Raw genomic sequence first — 22957 nt, 5'->3', positions numbered from 1 at the left:
GAAAGAGTGTAGGGCGTGTGTCGCCGCGCCAGGGGCAGATGCCGCGATATGTATGTGGGAACATTTTACTGTATCTGTGTAGGTTTGGAAATGTGTTGGTCTGTATAAGTCGGAGAGCTACACGCCCTAGCTCGAGCGCTAATCAACCGAGCGGGGCAAGGCCAATCGTCTCATCAATCCCCACCCTTTACCTTCGTGCCCCTGCCATCCAATTACTGCGACCGACTCGAGATCCAGCGACTCAACCGCAGGATTTATCCTCCGCCTCACAAAAAGCTCAGCACTGAAGATGTCAGCATTGTCGCCCTTTCGTTCCCCTCCAGACCAGCGTGACCCGGCGTCCACGTGATTTGATGGTATTCTTGCAGCCTCGGGCCTAGAATCTGAGCCGCCAGCAGCGGTGTTCGTCCGTTCGTAAAGTTACGCCAGGCCTGTTGCGAGTCGGTAACGACATGGACTTCCCTGCCTATCCCGTCTTCTTGTTTTATAACCAGCGCCGCGGCTATGGTCTCAGCCGCAGCTCTTTCTTAGTTTTGCCCACGAACACGGCAATTGCATTGGGAAAGAGGGTACAGGTTGGTTGCTTCGCTGTTAAAGAGATAAGATGCGACGGGAATACACGTAGCAATTTTGGTGTCTGTACCAGCGACAGGCGTATGGAAGCAGCAATAAACCATTCGCGGTTTGCTTGGAAAGCCATCCGACGCACAATTGTCTGCTGCCCTCAAATAAGAACGCTTCATGCGACGGTCGTGTTTATTGTGCCACTACACTTGCCATAGATCACTTGTGATCTGTTAGTACGGCAGCGCCGGTGATCAGCGCACATTTATTTGCTGGAGCCAGGTGTTTGTCCCAAGACGAGCTGAGGGTCATCGGGAATGGATTATCATGCGTGCTACATGCAGACCGATGCATGTCCGGCTCTGGCACTCGCACTCGGCACCTATTGAAGCAGAGGCAGGCCCAAGAGCCATTGGGTCATTGGAAGTCTCACTACGAGATGCAGCGAAAGCACTGCCCCCGACGTGATAGTAGACGCCAAAGCAGGCAATGGCAAATGGACCACCCGTTTATCTCCTGCTGGAAACCTGCAAATAAAAGCATAGATGATCAGAAAATTTGATCAGCTGTAGACCGCGTCTTTCGGAAACCTCAGAATTGTTTAAATCTGTCAAAATAGACTGCACCATTACTCCGGGGCCGGACCAACTTCCAATTTAAAGCTGCACTAGTAAACTATTCATGGAGTCTTTTGCCTCCACTTGGGGTCGCAGTGTTACCATGATGCAATAGGAACACAGCCCTGGCAGCTGTCGTGGCTTATCTCTCTTGTTTAACCCTGGTCATATATATATGTATGGATATATCTATGGCCATACGAGATGACTTCATCTCCTAAGCTGTATTTTGGAAGGAGAGGTACTGAAACAACGCACGAAACACTTGTTTTAAAAAAGTTTGTCGCACAATGATTGCAATGGTTTCAATACAAGCAGACGAAAAAAGGAATGACAATTTGCATCGTAGAGAGCACGGCTAAGAGTACGAAGATTTACTGCATAAGCATGCCTTTGGCGAAAACCTCCAGCGAATCGGCTCTGACGTCTTGAGGTGCGAAATATGAGAGGTTGAAGTTCCGGCTATAACCAAAGTGCGCATAAACGTGTTCCCGCTTTTGTCGTAAACATCGTGGCAGAAACTGACAGTGCCTTCGGGTAGGCGTATATTTCGGCGTGGAGTCGCCCGAAAATGTGAACTCGAAATGTTTCCGAGCGGTAAATTTGCTTTAGAATATTCCGTCTGAATATCAAACTAAAAAAAATATGCATTACAAGTGTAAAAAAAGACAAAAAACTTCAAATTCCGATGCTTTCAAACTAAATTTTCATGTTCTTGAATTAATTTCGCAAGCTCGCTAATAAGCAGAGTTGACGGCCACTTGAAACTGGGAACGCGTTCCAAATCGAAAATCTGTTCACGCAGAAATTTTGTTCACAGTGAAAATCTTCCATGTGCTAGATGTACGTTCGGCTTGTTTCAATTTTCTACGCGTAAGAAAAGGTTATACATGCATTGTCGCACATTATAGATAGATTATAACGTTTGTCCAACGAGCGAAATGTATGAAGCCATTGCTTTTGTGCAATGCCAAAGCTTTATGACTGCCAAATATTTTCAGAGTTCCCGTGTTTCCTTAATAATGTTTCCAGGTCACGAGGTCTCTCCCGGTCGCAGCGACAGCATTTCGCTGGGGGTTGAAATGCAAGAACGCACCTCTACTACTCCGATTCAGGTGAGCGCTAGAGTAAAAAAAAAAACTCGAGGTGGTAAAAAATAATCCCCCTCTACAGTTCGCGCCAAAATCAGATTGGGGGCTTCTCAAGTAAAAGCCCAGAACATCGATCGGCACGCTGTGCACGCTACCCACACTCAAGCATGTATGAGCATGGGGTACATGTGGTACACGATGACGCATCCATAACTTCGCCGGGTGGACGTGACTATTCTTGCTAATCCGCTAGCTGGTAACGCTCAAATTTTGCAGAAACGTGCCAATTTGCATAAATTTGCATCAAGGATATTTAACTACCAAGTTCGCGGGCATTACTGAGTGGTTTCGTCCCAGATAATTCCAAATTTGACGCCCTCTTCAGCGATACCACTAGAGAAACTTGCAGTACACACGTGAAGGAAGTGTAGAGAAAAATGATTTGCGCGCTGCTCCAACCTTCAGCATTACAAGCGCCGCTAAGACTTAGGTGACCATGCCCACATCTGCGCTCGCCGTAAAAGCCCTCGTGCGACAGTTCGGCCAAATGAAGCTGCACCGGGCGTAGTTGCACTGAGTTTTGGGATAAGTATCTCGAAACAAAGAAATGCCGAAACTACGCGGTAAACCTTACTCACGAAGTTCCCGAACTGGAATGCGATGCAGAAACTCCGACATCCAAAGCGGCACAGCGAATTACTGCAAGGAAGAAAAAATACATTGAATTGAGCGATGAGCAGCTACGACATCCAAGTTCAAGTGTATATCATGTAAACCCGCAATACACACAGGCTTGGGAGAGCGACAGCGAAGGTGACACGACATCGCGGTGATTCGCCCCCCCCCCCCCCCTCGTCCCTCACGCAATGCCACACGCGCTACTGCGGCAGTTGGTGTGCTCTTTTAACCGCTCTTGTTTCTTCGAGGCGCGCTCAGATTTCGATTCTTTTTGCTTCATTCAAACGCAGGTCAGGTTTTGTTTATCGATGAGTCGAATTCGTTACCGATTTCCTGGCGTCATCGCATGCCGCGGTTGAAGTTCCTTTTTTGTTTCTTTTTGTTAGAATCGGTCGTAGTTAGGAACGATCTCTGCATATAACAATTGAGGTGACATCATTGGAATGCATATGGAACCGAACACTTAGCCAACCGAAAATTGCTAAACTGGTGTCAAAGCATAGTTTGGTACCATAGGTAGCAAACTGCAATTTGCAAAGGTAACAATTTGGCAGCTCTAATAACAGTTGTTTTGTAGCGGGACTTGAGGACGTATTGCGCCTCTTTCATAACATGCCTCGCATCACGTGGCGCATAGTGGTGACAAGAACTATTCACCACGAGGTGCGACCACCCTCTTTCCTGTCTTCGTGTGCGTTTCATGTGAGCGCTTTTTTTTCTGTTTTCTTTCTCAATTAAATAAGTAGTAACCACGGTGCTATATCTCACTATGGATCAAAATGAATGAAAAATGTTGTTACTAGTTACCTTGCTACTAGGCACCCGATTTAACACGTCTGCACAGCTGAATGCCGAACAACACGTTATAATGATAGGGTGGACTGTAACGACTCCCAAACGAACTCAATAAGCCGGATCATTTCGTATCAGTGCAAGCAGCGACGGCAGCTCGACCACTGCTTGCCCGTTCTAAACATAGAACGGCCTCTCATTCACGTCAGAGCTGACTGCTTAACCTAATAATTCTACGGTATACAAAACAACCAATAAATTTTCCCGTCAACGAACATTCGATGCGGTTATCTTACACGACAGGGCGCCCTGAGGCAAGGGTGACACCACACCCAAGACTCGATTTTTAACATAAGCTCAACGCAAAACGAATACAGTATGATGTGTCCTATTTGTAGGCTGCTTCACCAAAAATGGAAGGCCCAAGACAGCTTTAGTGTCGTTGCCAGAAGCTCAAAACGTCCACCACAATCTCAATAGTCATTGCCTGGTGCTTAACATTGAGCAACATCGTCTCACGCTCGCTCGCACGAAAACTGCAACCCCCATTATTTTAGTAATTCGAACCCAGCGTTTGATGAGGACCAGGTAGAGATTGCCATACCCTCGGATCACAAGACGAATTGCTTCGCACCAGCGAGCAACACTAGCTGTGCAATATATGCACAATGTATGCAGTGTCGCCAAACTGCTTTCGCCCAAATGATACGAAAATAACATTTTCCGGTCGGGATGGGAAGATTGTTGAAGCGACTTCCTCGCTTGCACGCTGTCACGATTCATTTGTTTCTCCCTAATATCGCAATGCCGCGATCGCGGAATAAAGCGCTAAATTACATTACGTTTGGTTAGGTTATGCGATAGTAGCAAGTCAAAGTAGGAAGATTTGAGATACTGGAAGACTTGTGTGGGGTGAATAAGACAAGGACACGATTCGAGTCTTCCTCCAATAGGAGACTGAGAATGCCTATATATTCTGATGCCAGCGTTATTTTTGTGTGTGTGATACTCAAAACCAAAGTCGTTGCTTCTGCTGGCAGAATTCAGGTCTAAGACATATTGTAAATGTTCTATTTCCTTACGTTAGAACACCGTAGGCACATGAAGATAGTTAATCGACGAGACGAAATCGCGTCCTGTAAAAGGGGTGTCACGATGGCCAATTCTAGTAAATTCTAGTAATTAGCGTAGTAGTAAATACTAACCTCTGGTGACACCACGGAATCGGTGATGAATAAGCGAGGGGTAGTGCACCACACGCCACGGCGATGCATGCGATCGACTGCCACAGCGTAAGTGACAGTGTCCGCTTGCGTCCCTCCTCGAGGCTGCGCAAGAACGTATCGTGGATTTGGGTGGCGTACACGCGGTATCCACTTCCACATCAAAAACTTGACGAAAAGGAAATCTGAAGCTGGTTGTCCTGCCACTGAAAAGACGGCTGTTGAGCTAGAATAAGAATCAGAGGCACAGCTCGAATTTGCGTTGTCTTCGAGCTACTGGCCCCGTATGGCCGCGTAGACCACTATTCTCGGACATTTCAGAACCCCGTACCTAATAAGCGTTTTGCTGTTACCACTAAATTAGGCGCTATCAGAAACTCTAGAATAAAAAAAAATGTTTTAAACATGTTCCTGGGTTTAAGTGGTCGATAATACATGCGCGAATGATAGTATATCACAAACACAAGTGCAAGAGACAGGCTAACCTAATTATTATGTCTGAGCAGATGAATGCAGTCATTGACGCTTCGGAATACTACTGTAATGCAAACAGGACAAGGAAACGATACGGGTTCAATAGTTTTGCGTATTTAAGCGCTTCATATAGGCATCTGTATATGCTATGAAGCGCAAATACAAAAACACAAGCTCACTTTATTAGGTTAGTGGATCACCATAAAAACTAGTATTGCGCAAACAAAAGGGAGACACAAGAGGAGTTTAGTTTGGTTTGCGGGTAAAATTGGCGCACAGGCCACCATCGAGCTGTAGTACGCATATATATACGCAGCAGCCCGAGGAGAGCTAACTTCTTTTTGGTTAGGCAAGGTTAGGTTTAGCCGCTGAGGTTCTTATGGAATATCGAAAAGCAAGTAACGCTAACACAACGAGCGCTCGAGTAGACCGCATGAACACACCCAAATCACTTGAATGTCTACATCCGAAGCGAGCTAAGAAACAATAAATGCAGGCGCATCTAGTACATGCACCACTGTGATTACCTACGATGAAGAGTATCACAGCTATTGCAGTGTCCATCTAAGCCGTCGATGTGCTTGTCACAGTGCACCATGAAGGTACCGTGTTTCGGTTGTCCAGGGCGATCCGAGTATACGCTTCTGAATCCTGTTAATAAAAGACCCGTGGCGTTTAATAAAAGCAGTGGCGATGACACACTCTCCGAAAAAATGGGTCTTGACATCGAGATCGCCGCTTGATGTAGTATAAACTCACCGAGGTCGATCCAAATAGGTCGCGAGGTTTCGGGTGAGAGGTGGTCCAGAACCAATGACCACCTGCATAAGAAAATGGGTTATATGGGAGCAGCGACTGAGGTGCGGCGATGTGACGAGGGAACAAACATTGGAGAAACAAATACCTTTGTTTAACAGGAGACAGTTCGATTTCATTAAACGAAAATAAAATTCCTAAACAACGTGACATCCATGTGGTGAGGACTGGAGAGACAACCCTTAATTTATCGTTAACAAGAGATACAATTTTTTTAGCGGCCACTAGCTATAAAAGGGGCGTTGAAGCCTTTATTGATTGCATTAGAATGCAGCTCGTAAGTCTGCAGAAAAGCGTGATCGTGAAGTACACCTGCTGCAAGTTTTTCTATACCAAGAGCCCTACAGAAAAAATTCGGAGCACTGCAGGCTATTTTTTTATAAATTTAAACCATACTAGCATCAAAAGAAGACGGTTTTGTCTGCTAACTCGACTTATGTCCATACTTCATCGCTATTTTGTAGTATTCGAAAGTAAAAAAAAAAAAACGTCTAAGAGCACTATAAGAACTCTACTGATCCACTGAGATCAGGAAACTATGCGTTAATGTGCCTTTGGAATTCAGCACACTTGGAGTTGTCTATTATACGCTCAGAGGAGGAGTACTTTCACGGCGCAGACACAAGGGTCTATAAATTAAAAATGGCGCAGTACACCATGGAATCGCATGCTCAAATAAGAACCGTTACTTGTATATCGTCTATGCAACAGTATGTCTCCAAGTGGCTTGTTGCTGTAGCAAAACAATTGGGTTGCTAGAAGCGCTCGGAAATTTGTTCGAATCGACAGCTAATCGCCGGTCTTATTTCCTACAATATTGTCTACAACACGTTTCCGAAACCTCTCGCTTGTTTTGGCCGCTTGATTTGTTAAAAAAAATTAGGCCAGTGAGAACGTGTCGATGTTGTGGCGCACAAGCAGCCGTAAGGCGGGAAGCTACAGCAGGAGTGGCGTTCGCATAGATCGTATAAAGTTGTAATTTAGCCGTTCACCAATATCGCGCACTATTCAGCAGGGCAGGGGTAAGTAACTGAAGGTCGCAGGGAGAGGCCTTTGTCCTGCAGTGGACATAAAACAGGCTGATGATGATGGTTATGATGATGATGATTCACGAAAACGACTGCATTACAGTAATGCCAACGTGTCCGTACCACCAAAAGCGCCAATTTACTGATCACGCATATCATACGACACTCCTAGCTGCACCAGAAGAAAAAAAAAATCACGAATGGCTGGATGGTGCTTTTATTTCCTGCGTTCTCGCCGTTATTTTAACTGAAATAGCGTGACTGATGCTTAAACTTGCTATTCTCTCGCAGGATGGACGGCAAGGTCTTCGCTAAAGGTACATCTCAGGCAGTGCGACCAACTGGAACCAGAGTGCGTATATTTTCAATCTTGATTTTTAATTTGTCTCGTAGTTCACATCGGCGAAACCCTCAAACCCTAAACACCCTTAAACATCCGCAAAAATTGACGATCTATTCGCTGAGCGTAGCCTCGATACGTGCTTCAATCTCGCTAAATAAGAACTGCAATTGTTGGAAAAACTGCTTCTAAACCATACACGTAAGCCTGCAGGATTTCTTTTTTATCAGCGGCCACATTACATTGTTCGTTCTTCAGATCTCAATTACATTCAAAGGGGAGCTGTTTAGAACGAACCCTATTCTCACGCAGCCGTGCTATTCTTTCAGCATCATTAAAGGCTGCAGTTGGTTCTTTTTTCAATGGTTTTCTTAGAGAGATTTGGCTGTAGTTTCCTCTCCTAACAATTTCTTTCGCTTGCAGGTATAATCAGCTTTAGGGGTACAAGACGATGGCATTCACAACTACTACTAAAAAAAAAAAGAACAAGCACGACAGCAATGACAGAAACCTATCTGTGTTGGCACTGCATGGGGTGGCGATTATTTTCATCCGGGATTTCCCATCTGCTATCCTTCGCGTCAAAATGTCGGATGAATACAACACAAGCAGCCTAACACCATGTAGTCCAGAAAAGGAATGAAAATGAACAAAAATGAAAAAAAAATTGTCAAAGACAAACACAGCCTCTGCCGTCTTAGGTCAATTAAGTAGCAGCGACCACTACATCTCACCTAAACTTCTCGAAATCAACTTATAACTGGTCACGAGGGAAATTCTGTGCCCTGCTTGAAACGGTTTGCGACATTTTTTCGGGTGACATTTTCCAACAAGAGAAGGCACGTCAACTAGAACGCGTTGATTTTCAGCATTTTACGAATCGAACAACGTTTGCGAGCATTTCTTACCCATGCTGTGGCCCATCGCCGCCATTGCTCCTCGCCTGCTCAGTTTAGGCAATAAGCACACCTTCTCTGTGTAGGTGGATGCCACAGTAGACCGCGCTGCGACGAAAGCATGTGCTGATGTAAAGTGCGAGCGGTCCAATTCACAACGCGTAGAACGAGTAAAACCTTAGAACGAATTCTTGGTACTGAAAAGAAGACGCACAAACACAGACTCAAGTATGGAACGAGATATTCTTTTTTATTCTGCTTGTGTTCGTGTCTGCGCTAATGCATTTCGGTGTAACGAAAAAACAATATTTTCAATGCTGCCTCTCAACAGCCGGCTGCTTTCGCAAATTATATTGAAGTTGTCTCTCAGCCAGAACTATGAAACTTTTCAAAAGGAGATTCTTGCACAAACAGTTATGCTTGCGACAGAAAAACAGCATCACTGCAATGTGGACGGTTTCCTTTTTTTTTTGATGCTGCAGGTTGACGAAAAAATACATATCGAATAAGAGTCAAAGGTGAGGGCTTTGCTTGGCATCGACCCTGAATAGTGATTCTTCGGGCATTGTTACTCCTCGCAGCAGATACTGCTTTGTTGACACGCTATACTGACACGTAAAGATAGCCTCTCGCGCGGGAGAGGAGACGCCCTTCGCGATCGAGAGGGATTACACGTGTGCTTACGTCCAAGTAAAGCTTCACAACACGCACTCCATTCGAGGCGTGCTCACCCTCAGATTGCAAGAGGAACGTCCTGATCGTCACGTTTATCGCTGACGAGGACTTTACGGGGCCGCACGCGAATGGCTGTCACAGCGTATTCACGAAGTTCGCCTCGACGGGTGCACAGTCTGCAAAAGAAGAACAACGTTGTTCAGGTCAGAGGCCTGCACTTTCAGGAAAAAAAGTTTCATCACTAGGGTGAAATTGGGTGCTCGTGGTCATCGTGCGAAGTGAGCGCGTTGAATGATGTGAATGGTGTAGATTTCTGTCACTTCTGTCGGTGGTTCCACATTCACTTCCACATCAAAAACACGACGAAAAAGAAATTTGAAGCTGATTGTTTTGCCGCTGAAGGACGGCTGGTGAGCTAGCAGTGGAATGGGGGGCGCAGCTCGAATTTGCGTTATCTTTGGCCTACTGGTCCCGTATGGCCGCTTGGACGCTATTCTTGGACATCTCAGAAGCTCATACCTAATAAGAATTTTGTTGTTAACACTAAATTGGGCGCTATCAGAACGTCTAGAATTAAGAAAATAGAAAGCCGTCTAAAACAAGTTCCCTGAGGTAAAGTGGTCATTGTGAGATGCGCGAATCATTGCATATTGGAAACACAAGTGCATGAGAGAGGTACCCTAATTAAGTTATAATTTGGCGGATGAATGTAGTCACCGATGTTATGGAATACTAGTGTAATGCAAATAAGACAAGCACATGATACGGGTTTAATAGTTTTGTGGACTTAAGTGGTTCATATAGGCATCTGGATATGCTAGCAAGCGCAAATACAAAACACGAGCTCACTTTATTAGGTTAGTGGATCACCATAAAAACTAGTGTAGCGGAAAGAAAACGGAGGCGCAAGCGGAGTTTAGTTTGGCTCGCGGGTAAACATTGGTCCACAGGCCGTCATCGAGCTCTAGTACACATATAAAAACACAAGAGCACGATGAGAGCTAACTTTTTTGTGTTAGGCTAGTTTAGGTTAGAGGATCAGAGGTTGATATGACATATCAAAAAACAAGTAACGCAAACACGACGAGTGCTCGAGTAGACCGCATGAACACAGCCAAATCACTTCAATGACTACATACGAAGCGAGCTAAGAAACAATAAATGCAGGTGCAACTGATACATGCACCATTGTGATTACCTACGATGAAGAGTATCACTGCTATGCAGTGTCCATCGAACCCGTCGAACTGCTTGCCGCATTTCTTGCAGCAGGTTCCGTGCCTTGGTTGTCCTGGGTGTTCCCAGATACGCTACTAAACCCTGTGTAATAACAGACCGGGGGCGTACTGTCACAAAAATTGCTATTTCTAACAATGTCGCAACAACAAACGCCTAGTTCTCTGCCGAGTAAGCTCGCCTGAGACTACCGAAGCTTCTCGAATTTGTTCGTTTTGCGTTTCGGATCAGATCCCGAGCTCTTTTCAAGACGTGGTGTTTATCGAAGTAATACCACGGCCCATTTTATCTTCTGCACTTTCCTGCACCCCTATTCTTTCGTGTTTCGTACACTGCCAGATGCTTCATGTTCTGATACACTGAGGGGAACATATGTCCCTAACCCAAGCTAACCTAACCTAACCTCACATTGAACTACACTGGAACGAAATGTCCGTGAGCGCTGGCTCTCCCTTCGGTGGAAATTCTTGCCACTGCTTAACTGTGCAAACGCTCCACGCAAGTCAAGAGGCACATCTTAATTTTGTTCTGAACAAGTCGCATGAAGTGGGACATTTTAGTAGAAATGTTACATTTAGTGGAGCATTACGTATAAAGAGAATAAGCGCGCACATAGTTTGGAATATGGCAGCACATATCGATTGTTCTCGGTGTGAATTTCTTCTTCTGAAATGGCGGGAACATTCTTCTACGAATGAATAGAGCGCAAGAGAGTAATGAGTGGAGTACATGCAGATGTGCCATTGCATGTGACGACACGCATTCAGCACCACATTTGCTTCTTGTAGAAGCGCAGGGGCTTTTACGGGAATCTTCAGCGTTGTCATACTCTACAAACTCCAGCGCATAACCTAGCTAACCGTCTCTAACGAGCAAAAGGTGAGTGGTGGCAGGCCTCTAAAACTAATAGCTAATAGGTTGCAGGCCTCTAAAACTAATAGGTTCATTTCTAGTCCTCGCGTTTGTAAAGTGTCGGCACGTAATGAAAGTCTTCGTGGAGTGAGAAGACACTCTCCGGAAAAAAAAAAAAAATGTTGGTCCTGCAACATTGCGATCGCCGCTTGATGTTGTATATACTAACCAAGGTGGTCTTATAATACGGAACATTTGATGAGAGGAACGATTTCTGACGGAATTTGTTTAAGAAATACATGTCATACATGACCAATACGCGAGTTTGTGGCACAGAATTTTTAGCAGTGGCGACAACACACTCTCTGAAAAATGGGTCTTGATATCGAGATCGCCGCTTGGTGTAGTGTAAACTCACCGAGGTCGATCCAAATAGGTCGCGAGGCTTCGGGTGAGAGCTGGTTCAGAACCAATGACCACCTGCATAAGCAAATGGGTTATATAGGAGCAGCGACTGAAGTGCGGCGATGTGAGGAGGGAACAAACACTGAGAAACTTAAACCGTTGTTTGACAAGAGACAGTTGGTTTTCATTAAAACAAAATAAAATTCCTAAAGAATATTACATCCGTGCAGCCAGGACAGCAGAGACAATTATTACTTTATCGTTAATAATAAATGCCAAATATTTAGCGGCCAGTAGCTACATGATCTTAAGTGAGCAGAAAGGCGGGATCGTGAAGTTGAGCTGCTACTACACACAAGGTGTAAAATGAAAAATGGAACTGTTCACCATAGAGTTGTACAGTAAAATAAGAAGCGTTATTTATATATCGTCACTGTAACAATATTCCTCCAAATGCCTTGTTTCTGTAGTAAAACGAATAGGTTGCTAGAAGCGCCCAGCAATTCGTTCAAATCCACAGCTATCGTCAGTGTTGCTCTCCACAATCTTGTCTTTACACCACGATCGGATACCTATCGCTAGTTTTGGCCGCTTCATTTGGTCGATATTGTAGCCTGACAAGTAGCTATGTGGTGAGAAGCTACAGCAAGAGTGGCGTTCTCATAGATCGTACAAAGTTGTAATTGAGCCGTTTATATATATCGCTCACTATTCATGAAAATGACTGCATTACAAGTAATGCCGACACGCCCATACCACCAAAAGCACAATTTACTGATCTCGCCTGTCACATACTACATTCCTTGCTGCATCAAAAGAAAAAAATATCACAACTGGCTGGACTATGCTATTATTTTCTGCATTCTCGCCATTATTTCCACTGAAATGGCGTAACTGATGCTTAAGTTGCTATTCTCTTGCAAGATGGACAGCAAGGTCTTCGCTAAAAGTACTTCCGAGGCAGCGCGACCGACTGGAGCCGCAGCGCCTGTAATTTCAGTCTTGATTAATTTCTGTCTCTCGTGGCTCACATCGGCGAAACCCTCAAACCCAACAAACCCTCAAAGATCCGGAAAAATTGAGCTATTCGCTGAGCGTAGCCCCGATATGTGCTTCAATCTCGGTGAATCAGAACTGTAATTGTTGGAAAAACTGCTTCTAAACTTTACACAATTCGGCAGGCGTATTATTTTTATTAGTGACCACGTTCTGCGTTCTTCAGCTCACAGTAACATTCAAAGGCATACCGTTTCCTACTGAGAATCTGCCGTGCTTTCCTCTCCTAACAATTTCTTTCGCTTGCAGGTATAATCAGCTTTAGGGGTACAAAAAGACGGCAACAACAAAAAAGCAGAAGTACCACAAGAACGACATAAACCTATTTGCGTTGGCACTGCATGGGGTGGCGATTATTTTCAACAGAGATTTCCCATCTGCTTTCCTTCGCGTCAAAATGTCGGCTCAATACAACACAAGCAGCCCAACACCATCTAGTCCAGAAAGGGTGCGAAAATGAACAGAAATGACAAAAAACGTCATAAAGACAAGCACGCCGCCTCTGACGTCTTTTCTTATCGTCGGCAATTATGTAGGAGCGACCACTATATCTCACCTCAACTTCTCGACATCAACTTATAACTGGCCACAAGGGAAATTCTGTGCCCTGCTTGAAACGTTTGCGACATTCTTGCGGGTGATATTTTCCAACAGGAAAAGGCACATCAAGTAGAACGCGTTGTCTTTCAGCATTTTACGAATCGAACAACATTTGCGAACAGTTCTTACCCATGCTGTGGCCCATCGCCGCCATGACCTTGCTCCTCAAATCCTAAATTAGGCAGTAAGCACACCTTCACCGTGTAGGCTGATGCCACAGTAGACCGCGCTCCAATTCCCGATGCGTGGAAAGTGTAAAACTTTAGAACGAATTCTCGGTATTGAAAGGAAGGTGCACAAATACAGACTCAAGTATATGGAATGAGATTTTTGTCATTGTTCTACATGTGTCCGTGTCAGTGCGAATACGCTTCGGTGTATCGGTGTATCAAATCACTTGAATGACTAGATCCGACGCGAGATAAGAAACAACAAAGGCAGGTGCATCTTATACATGCACCATTGTGATTACCTACGATGAAGAGTACCACAGCTATGCAGGGTCTATCAAATCCGTTGGAGTAGCTTGCCACATTTCATGCAGCAGGTTCCGTGCCTTGGTTGCCCTGGGTGTTCCCAGTACGCCACTCAACCCTGTTAATAAGAGACCAGTGGTGCACTGTCACAAAAATTGCTATTTCCAATAATGTCGTAAGAACAAACTCATATTTCTCTGCTGAGTAAGCTTACCTGAGGCTACCGAAGCTTCTCGAATGTGTCCCTTTTGAGTTTCAGATCAGATCCTGAGCTCTTTTCAAGACGTGGTGTTTATCGAAGTAATACCACGGCCTATATTTCACTACTGCACTTTCCTGCACTCCTATTCTTCCGCGTATCGTGACCTGCCGGATGCTTCACGTTCTGGTACACTGAAGTTACCATATGTCCCTAACCCAACCTAACCTCACGTCGGAACCACACTGGAACGAAATGTCCGTGAGCGCTGGATCTCCCCTCGGCGAGAATCTTTGGAACTGTTAAACTGTGCAAACGCTCCTCATCCCATTCCACGTAAGTCAAGAGGAACATCGTAATTTTGTTCCGAACAAGTTGCATGAAGTGGGACATTTTAGTGTAAGTGTTGTATTTAGTGGAACATTATCTTTGAAGAGAATAAGTGCGCACATTGTTTTCGAAAGTGTGCGTTCTTCAACCGCAGCGCATCTCGATTGTTCTTGACGTTACCACCGTTTTCAGAAATGCAATGTAAGTAGAAGCATATGCTTGACTTGATCTAAGTGACGCCTACCGTGAACGCGCCGAGGGAAACGCAGTGAGCGTCTTTAGGCACGTTAACGCCAGGCGTCGATTAAGTCAAGGATGGGCTTCGACTTAAATTGCATTTCCGAATACGGGGGTTAGTTGCTATTGGTAAGTCGCCTGCGTTAATAATACTTCCAGCTTCAAAACTGGCTGGAACGATGTTTTCCGAATGAATCGAGAGCAAGCGAGTAATGAGAGGAGTACATGCAGATGCCCCATTGCATGTACGACACGAACTCACCGGGCCATTTGCTTCTCACAAAAGCGCAACGACCATTTACTGGAATCTTCAGCATTCTCAGATTCCACAAACCGCTAACACATAATGAAGCGCTAGCGGTAACCTAAGCTAACGTGACCTAGCCTAGCTAACCATTCGTAACGCCCGAAAATGAGTGGTGGCAGGCTTCGAAAATAAATTGCAGGTTCACTTCGTCCTCGCGTTTGTAAAGTGTCGGCAGGTAACTATAGTCATTGCGGAGCGAGAAGAAAATCTAAGAAAAAAAATTGGTCTTGCAACATTACGATCGCCGCGTCATGTAGTATACGAGTACTCACGAAGGTCGTCCTGTAATACGAAACGTTTGAAGAGAGGAACGATTTGTGACGGAATTTGTTCAATAAATACCTGCAATACCTGAGCAATGCGTGAGTCTACGGCACGGATTTTTTTAACACGCAACGATACTCTTCGTGGAGCAAGAAGGCACTCAGAAAAAAAATTCTTGCAACATTGCGATCGCCGCTTGATGTAGTATATGCTCACCATGGTCGCCATATAATACGAAACATTTGATGAGAAGAATGATTTCTGACAATTTCTTCAAAAAATACATGCAATACGTTAGCAATACGCCGAGTCCGTGGCAGGGTTTATTTAGCAGTGGCGAGAACAGACGCTCCGTAAAATTGGTCTTGCAACATTGCGGTCACCATAACCTGCCGATGAACATTTTCGACCGCTGTTACCGCCTGCATTTTGTAAACCCCACCCCTAGTGTAACGCCCCAAAACGGGTCTTAAAAATGATGTGATGTGGTGATGTAGTATAAACTCACCAAGGTCGACCGAAATTGCTCAGTGGCTATGGTGTTGGGCTGCTGAGCACGAGGTCGCGGGATCGAATCCCGGCCACAGCGGCCGCATTTCGATGGGGGCGAAATGCGAAAACACCCGTGTGCTTAGATTTAGGTGCACGTTAAAGAACCCCAGGTGGTCAAAATTTCCGGAGTCCTCCACTACGGCGTGCCTCATAATCAGAAAGTGGTTTTGGCTCGTAAAACCCCAAATATGTTTATTATTATTATTAATAGGTCGCGAAGCTTCGGACGAGAAGCTGTCCAGAACCAATGACTGTGTGCATCAGCAAAGGGGTTATATGGGAGCGGCGACTGAAGCGCGGCGATGTGAGGAGGGATGCAACATTGAGAAACAGAAACCTTTGTTTAACAAGAGGATTCGATTTCATTAAACGAAAATAACATTCCTAAACAATGTTACATCCGTGTGGCGAGGACAGGAGAGACTGCTACTTTATCGTTAACAATAAAATCCCAATTTTTAGCGGCCCCGAGCTATAAAAGGGGCGTTCAATTCACTATGGATTGCAATACAAAGCAGCTCTCAAGTGTGCAGAAAGGCGGGATCGCGAAGTTCACCTGCTACTAGCAGCGAAAACTATATCTCGCCTAAGCTTCTCGACATCAACTTACAACTGGTCATGCGGTAAATTTTGGGCCCCGGCTTGAAACTGACTTTTAACGCGATAGCGTTAAGGAGCTCGTGTCGCATAAAAGCCGGTGTCTTCGGCGTAGGTGTTGGTGTCGGCGTCAGCGGCGTTGGCCGTGAGCGATAAATCCCAGCAGGCATTTCATGAATAAAAAACAACTTGCAAGATGGACTGGGTGGGAATTGAACCAGGGTCTCCAGAGTGTGAGACGGAGACACCACCACTCAGCCACGAGTTCGATGCTTCAAAGCGGTACAAAAGCGTCTCTAGTGAATGCGTGTTGCCTTAGAAACGAGCTGTTTCTAAGGCTCAGGCGTGCGTCGCTTGCTCAGGCGCACGTTTCGTTGCCGCGCCGAACGCTGCGTTGCTCGACGCTCACCGCGTCCGATGCGGGGCGCGTAAGCCCCGTTTACATGAATGCGACAGTGACGCATCGCATTTCCAAGCGCATTTGGGAAAGGTGATGCGACGCCGTTTACATGTAGCGCCTGAACTCTCGCAAAAACGTAGCGCCACATGGTGTCGTATAAGTGAAGTGCAACCGACTTCCGGTGCAACTGGTTTCCGGTTGTGGGCCGAGTGCACGTTGGTGGTTGAGTGCCGAGAAATAGACAGTTTTAGTTTAGCGTACGCAACTTATAGCGTACGCTATACGCTATAGTGTAGCGGACGCGAAGCAGCGCACGTTTTTTGCAGCTTTAGCTGGCCAGCGAGATCTTCGGATCTCGGAGGCCATTATGCGTCGTTGCGGCTACTTTCCGACTATAGCGATAGGTAGCGCTGACATCTCGAATGTTTCTTTCATTAGGCATCGCCTGGTTCGAAACGAGAAGCGATCTCGAAAACACCACAAGGTTATCCATAATACCCTGTCGTCGAAGCCGCCTGAGACTAAGCGAAAGCCGTTTACACATTCATCTTCTGCGAACGAAGTGCATTTTACAAAAGCAATGCCAAATTCAATTCGAAGCGGGCAGCCGGGACCGCCGCCATGTTGTTTGGCAATTCCTTCCCATCATTCCTAATGCGACGATCCTGCGTTTACATGCTCCGCGAGAGTCGACTCGCGCCCGTAAATCTACCCTCGCCTGGCGCATTAATGCGATGCGCCTTTCTATCGCATTACTGCTGTTTACATGAATGTGATGCGCTAGAAATGCGATGCGATGCGACACTGTCGCATTCATGTAAACGCGGCTGTAGTCGCTGTGCCGTAGCCATTGTCTTACACCCCTTGGCGGGTCGACGGGAACGCTCTCGCGTTCCACTCTTGAAGGCGAAGCTTAAGCGTTCTCCAATTTTTTTTTTTCGCGCGATCGTTTCTAACAGGAAAAGGCACGTCAAGTGGCGCGTTCACTGGCAGAATTTTAAGAATCGAACAACGTTTGGGGGCAGTTCTCACCAATCGTGGGACACAGGGCTGCCATGACTTTGCTCCTCAAATCCTCAGTTTAGGCAATGAGCACACCTTCTCCGTGCAGGTGGATGCCACAGTAGACCGCGCTGCGAAGAAAGCATGGGCTTGTGTAGAGTGCGAGCGCTCCAATTCACAACGCGCAGAACGAGTGAAACTTTACAACGAAATTCTTGGTACTGAAAAGAAGACGCACAAACAAGATTTAAGTATGGAACGAGATGTTTTTTTTATTCTACTTGTGTCCCTTTCTGCGCGAATGCATTTCGGTGAAACGCGAATAAACAATCTTTGCAGTGCTGTCTCCCCAACAGCCGGCTGCTTTCGCAAATTGTATTGAAGTTGTCTCTCAGCGAGAACTATGAAAACTTTTCAAAAGGAGATTCTTGGATAAACAGTTCTGCTTGCGACAGAAAGACAGCATCACTGCTATGCGGACGGTTTTTTTTTGATGTTGCAGATTGACGAAAAAATACATATCAAATACAAATACGAACACGAGTCAAAGGTAAGGGCTCTGCTTCGCATCGGCAATGAATAGCGATTCTTCGGGCGTTGTTACTCCTTGCAGCAGATTGCTTTATTGACACGCTATACACACGTAGAGGGAAAGGAAATTCAGGGAAAGAAGTGCCAAACGATATCGGCGCACACGCGCGATAGATCGTTCTGATACACCTTACACCTTTACGGATGCAGAGGTGCGGGTGTAACGCTGCAAGGGCACATAGCAGCACTTGTGTCTCTGTTGGCGTTGCACCATCCTGCTGTAGACGTGAACCAAGCACGGTTTCCCACCGTGATCGGCGCGCTGTCGTAGTTGCGCTTCTCTCGTGCCCGTCTGACCAAAACACAATAGTTTCTATAAGGGGCACCGCGTTGTTTTTCCAAAACGAATCGCTAGGTCTACACTCTCCAAGCCCGCGCTTTGTGGGTCGTGGTGCATTACATTACTGAATCCGCGCAGAACAAGTTGACGCAGTCCTTATAGTAAACACTCCTCGCGGGTTAGTCTCGAGTATCCCCCCCTCCTCCCCCCCCCTGCAGGAGATTTTCAGAGTAAATTTTCATTCTCGCCGCGCGCGGTGGTTCGTGTGTGACGACGTTGTGCTGATGAGCTCGAGCTTGAGGGGCGGTTTCAGGCCGGCACGGTTGAATTCCAACGTGAGGTAGGGGTAGGGGGGGGACAACTACGATAATGCTGCTGTTACCACTCTTAGGGTACACACGAATGAATCCCAGGTAGCAAGAAATCTCGTTAGCTGCGTTACAGCGTCACTCGTAGCAGCTTCGGGACGTTATAGAACACTTCTTTTACACATTACAGACCATCAATTGTACAAAGTTGCCGGGCGGAATGCAACAATTTCACTTTAAAGGAATTGATATATTTGTCCGCTCTAATTAACCTTGCATATGCAGTTTGTGTAAAATAAATATGGCACATACGCCAACGACAGAATCGTTTCTTCGTTGGTGCAGAAATGTACGGCACTCATTTTTTTAAAATAGTTCTTTCTTTCATTGTTCAAATCAACCTGCCGCGGTATCTCAGTTGAGGTGGGCTTGATAACACAGCTACAGTTGCTGGATTAGGAAGATGGTCAAATGCAAAAAAAAAAAAAACGCTCGCCTATACTTATATTTAGCTCCATGTTAAAAATCACAAAATTTCGAACGTGTATTTCCGCTACGCATGCATTTTTTTCTTACGCGAGGAAGTCGGTTGTCATTTTCGCGCTACAGAACTTAGTTCTGTGACGCACTGCCCGTGAGTGAATAAGCGAACAAGCAAGCTCGCTAAGTGTAGACAGCTGGGCTAGTTGGTTGCGATTAGCATTATGAAACATCGTTCCAGTGCAAAATATAACACGGACAAGAAGAGAAAGACAACACCGGCGTTCGTGTTGTCTTTTTCTTCTCGTCCGTGTTCAATTGTGCGCTGGAACGATGTTTCACAAGCAAGCTTGACTACGAAGACGTGAAAGTTATCGTTGGAAGCATTCCCGATAGTACGCTGTGGATAAGCAGATATACTGTTTATCTGGTTCACTAATAGTCCGAAAGTCACAGTGCACTAAGTAAGAACTGGTCGCAACTTTCTCTCCTAACAACATTTTCTCACACGCAGACATCCGTTTCTCCCTCTTAGATATCCGCTGAAAATTTGCACAGAGGCACCATTTTGCATCAACGATTGCTTGTTACCATGTTTGGGGGCCCCATTTCCAGTTTCCTGCAGGATAAATACGAGGCGCGATTTTTTTTTCAATTTTGCGGACTGTACTTTCGGAGACTATGCGCTTGTTTGTGTGGTAAATCAGTTTACCTCACTGCGTTAATCATAAGCTTATGTCAACTCACTTTCTCATATTGGACACAGACTGTGCACCGCTGAGCAAGAACCATCGCAGCCGGATGCAGGAAAGATGCCTTCCATGCAGCCCATCCAGAACAGGGCACACACCTCAAGAACGACAGCATTGGCCTGGAAAGACACGCGAGTGCAAAGGCTTACTGTGCGTTAGGTTGACACATCCGGCTAGTGACAAAAAACAAGGAGATGCAGCAGTGCAATGCGAAGTAATATCTCATTAACTAAAATCTTACCTAATGACGCTCTGATTATTGGGGTGTGTCACATTTACGATAACGATTACGATTACGATTGAGTTTACTCATCTGGCGCACCGTAAGGAACGCGCCTAAATTATGCTGCCATTCGCTTTATATTGACACCAATAAGAAACAAACATTGTTCAGAAACTATTAGTCAGCTGGCTGGAATTTGACAATGAGACAACGCGACACCCGTGTTAGAAGCGTTTCCCCAGAAAATGGCCTGCGCATTCAAATTCGCAGCTGCTGCTACAAATATCTTGCATTAGGTTGGTTCCTGTTTATATAACCTAAGGTTTTTCATTCTTTTTCCTCGGGACGCATTACGAGTTCACTAAGTGAACAGGACATTAGTGAAGAAAAAGAACCGCAGACTCACCAATAAACATTCTGGCGCATCCTCTGTGCTCCTGGCGATGCACACGTCATTCGCACGTCGTCTGCACAAAATGCCAGAAGGAGTGAGAGCGCCGGATTATTTCTGTGCATGCCTACAAGAAAGCCCAAACCGATACCACCTTGACAAAAAAACGTTACGTCCACCGCAGCATGCCTTAAATGTTCCGCATCCGCTCCTCGCGAAACGTTACGTGCATAGTCGTTCGGTTCCTAATCATATTCAGGTGGTGGTATATTGAGAACGATACTGATTATACGGGACGAAATCTACAGTGCATGTTGAGCAAAAGAGTTTTCTCGTTTCGAACAACACCACAGCGACTAATGGTGCCGTTAATTCGCTGCACGCAATTTAGTTGTGTCCATGCGCTAGCTAATTCTATAGAAAGCGGGTCAATTTAGTGGGGTGGACTTAGGTGCATTGCTTATTTCAGTAATACGAAACTATCTCTGTGATGCCTAATACGCAACTTCCTCCACAATCTCAACCCTATAGTGGGTAGCTGTCGACGGACGGTTTCTGATGGCTTTTGTACCGCTGAGCAAAAACGATCACAGCCGGATGCAGGGAAGGTACCGTCCATACACGACATCCAGAACAGCGCACACTCCTCAAGAGCGATGGCATTGGTCTGAATAGAACAGTGATTGCAAAGGTTTACTGTGCATTAGGTTGAAAACAAATTTGGCCAGTCACAAACAAGGAGACGCAGCAGTGCAATGCGAAAATATTTCATGAACTAAAATCTTACCTAATGACGCTCTGACTATTGGGGCGGGTTACATTAAGAGTATGGCTACATTCGATTGCGTTCGATCGAATACATGTAATTAAGCAAGTCTACTGAAGAAGAGAAGACTATAGGGACACGTGGCGAAGTGAAGACCACCAAACACAAAGCAATGCTAAATTTCACCGTTAGGAACGTGCCTAAAATAATTATGCTGCTATTCAAACTATATTGAAACGTTTAAAAAACAATTAAACACCACTGTTCAGCAACTGTTAGGACATTGGCTGGTATTTGACAATGAGACAACGGAACACCCATGCCAAAGCGCTTCGTCAGAAAATGGCCTGGACCTTCAAATCCGCAGCTGCTGCTACAATTACCTTGCGTTAGGCTGGTGCATGTTTATATAACCTAAGGTTTCGTTTTTTCCCTTGAACATTAAGAGTTCACTAAGTGAACAGCACATTAACGAACAAGAAAGTGAAATGTAAACTCACTATAAAGAATTTTGGCGCATCGTCTGCTTCCTGGCGCAATGCACAAGTCGCTTGCAAGTCGCCTGCAGAAAAATAAAACCAGAACAAGTGAGAGCGTTGGATATCTCTGTGTGCAAGTCTACATGAAAGCACAAACCGTAGTCGCACAGAGAAAAAGACAATATCTCCGTGGCAACACACGTTAATTTTTCCGCATGTGCTCGTCGGTGAAACTTTTGTATAATAATAATATTTGGGGTTTTACGTGCCAAAACCACTTTCTGATTATGAGGCACGCCGTAGTGGAGGACTCCGGAAATTTTGACCACCTGGGGTTCTTTAACGTGCACCTAAATCTAAGCACACGGGTGTTTTCGCATTTCGCCCCCATCGAAATGCGGCCGCCGTGGCCGGGATTCGATCCCGCGACCTCGTGCTCAGCAGCCGAACACCATAGCCACTGAGCAACCACGGCGGGTAACTTTTGTATCCCCATAGCGCTCTGTGCTTCATTACGGCTGCCATTTCTCTTCCCCTTCACTGTTATTGTTTTTTCCTGTGTTTCCATATATCTATTGCCTTCGTTTGTCCGTATACCAAGGTATGTATATTCTGTTACCCGAGGGATTTCCTGGCCCTACGTATATAATCGTTTCGTTTCTAACCAAATTCACGTGCTCCTATTTGGTGAGCAATACTGATGAAGCGTCACCAGAGCGACAGTGTACGTTAAAGAAAAAGTGTTTCCTGGTTTCTAACAAAACCACCACAGTGACTAATGGTGCCGTTGACTCACGGTACGCAATTTAGTTGTGGTACTCAAGCGCTCATACCACGCTCATACAGCTCGCTGTCATCAAGTGTTACATGTAACACATCTTGTGAAATTTGTGTGTTAGATAGCTCACATTCCCTCCGTTGTAATGCGAAATAACGTCCCGCCAGATCGTCACAATGCTACTGAATAATACTTTTTTCCG

The 22957-nt window shown here is 45.5% G+C and overlaps 1 protein-coding gene across 11 annotated transcripts in view; it reads right to left on the bottom strand.

The window, feature by feature from the left end:
- Positions 1-733: 733 nt before the first annotated feature.
- Positions 734-22957, bottom strand: part of LOC135915644 (uncharacterized) — an 89242-nt gene continuing 67018 nt past the window's right edge. For 3 of the 11 annotated variants that reach the window (XM_070524101.1, XM_070524087.1, XM_070524088.1), the window contains 14 exons: positions 21999-22060; positions 20748-20808; positions 20114-20237; positions 17738-17838; positions 13816-13937; positions 11701-11762; positions 10393-10514; positions 9251-9370; positions 8532-8627; positions 6199-6260; positions 5967-6090; positions 4948-5070; positions 2911-2971; positions 734-1091 (listed from right to left, as the gene is read on the bottom strand). The gene's annotated coding sequence lies outside the window, so the exon portion shown is untranslated. Of the gene's footprint in view, positions 1092-2901; positions 2972-4947; positions 5071-5966; positions 6091-6198; positions 6261-8531; positions 8717-9203; positions 9371-10392; positions 10515-11700; positions 11763-13815; positions 13938-17737; positions 17839-20113; positions 20238-20747; positions 20809-21998; positions 22061-22957 lie in introns of those variants that run through there. The other 8 variants (XM_070524093.1, XM_070524092.1, XM_070524091.1 and 5 more) reach the window with 8 other exon arrangements.

Source organism: Dermacentor albipictus, chromosome 8 (assembly GCF_038994185.2).
Source record: "Dermacentor albipictus isolate Rhodes 1998 colony chromosome 8, USDA_Dalb.pri_finalv2, whole genome shotgun sequence".
Lineage (NCBI taxonomy): Eukaryota > Metazoa > Arthropoda > Arachnida > Ixodida > Ixodidae > Dermacentor > Dermacentor albipictus.
This window is presented reverse-complemented; position numbering and strand designations above follow the sequence as displayed.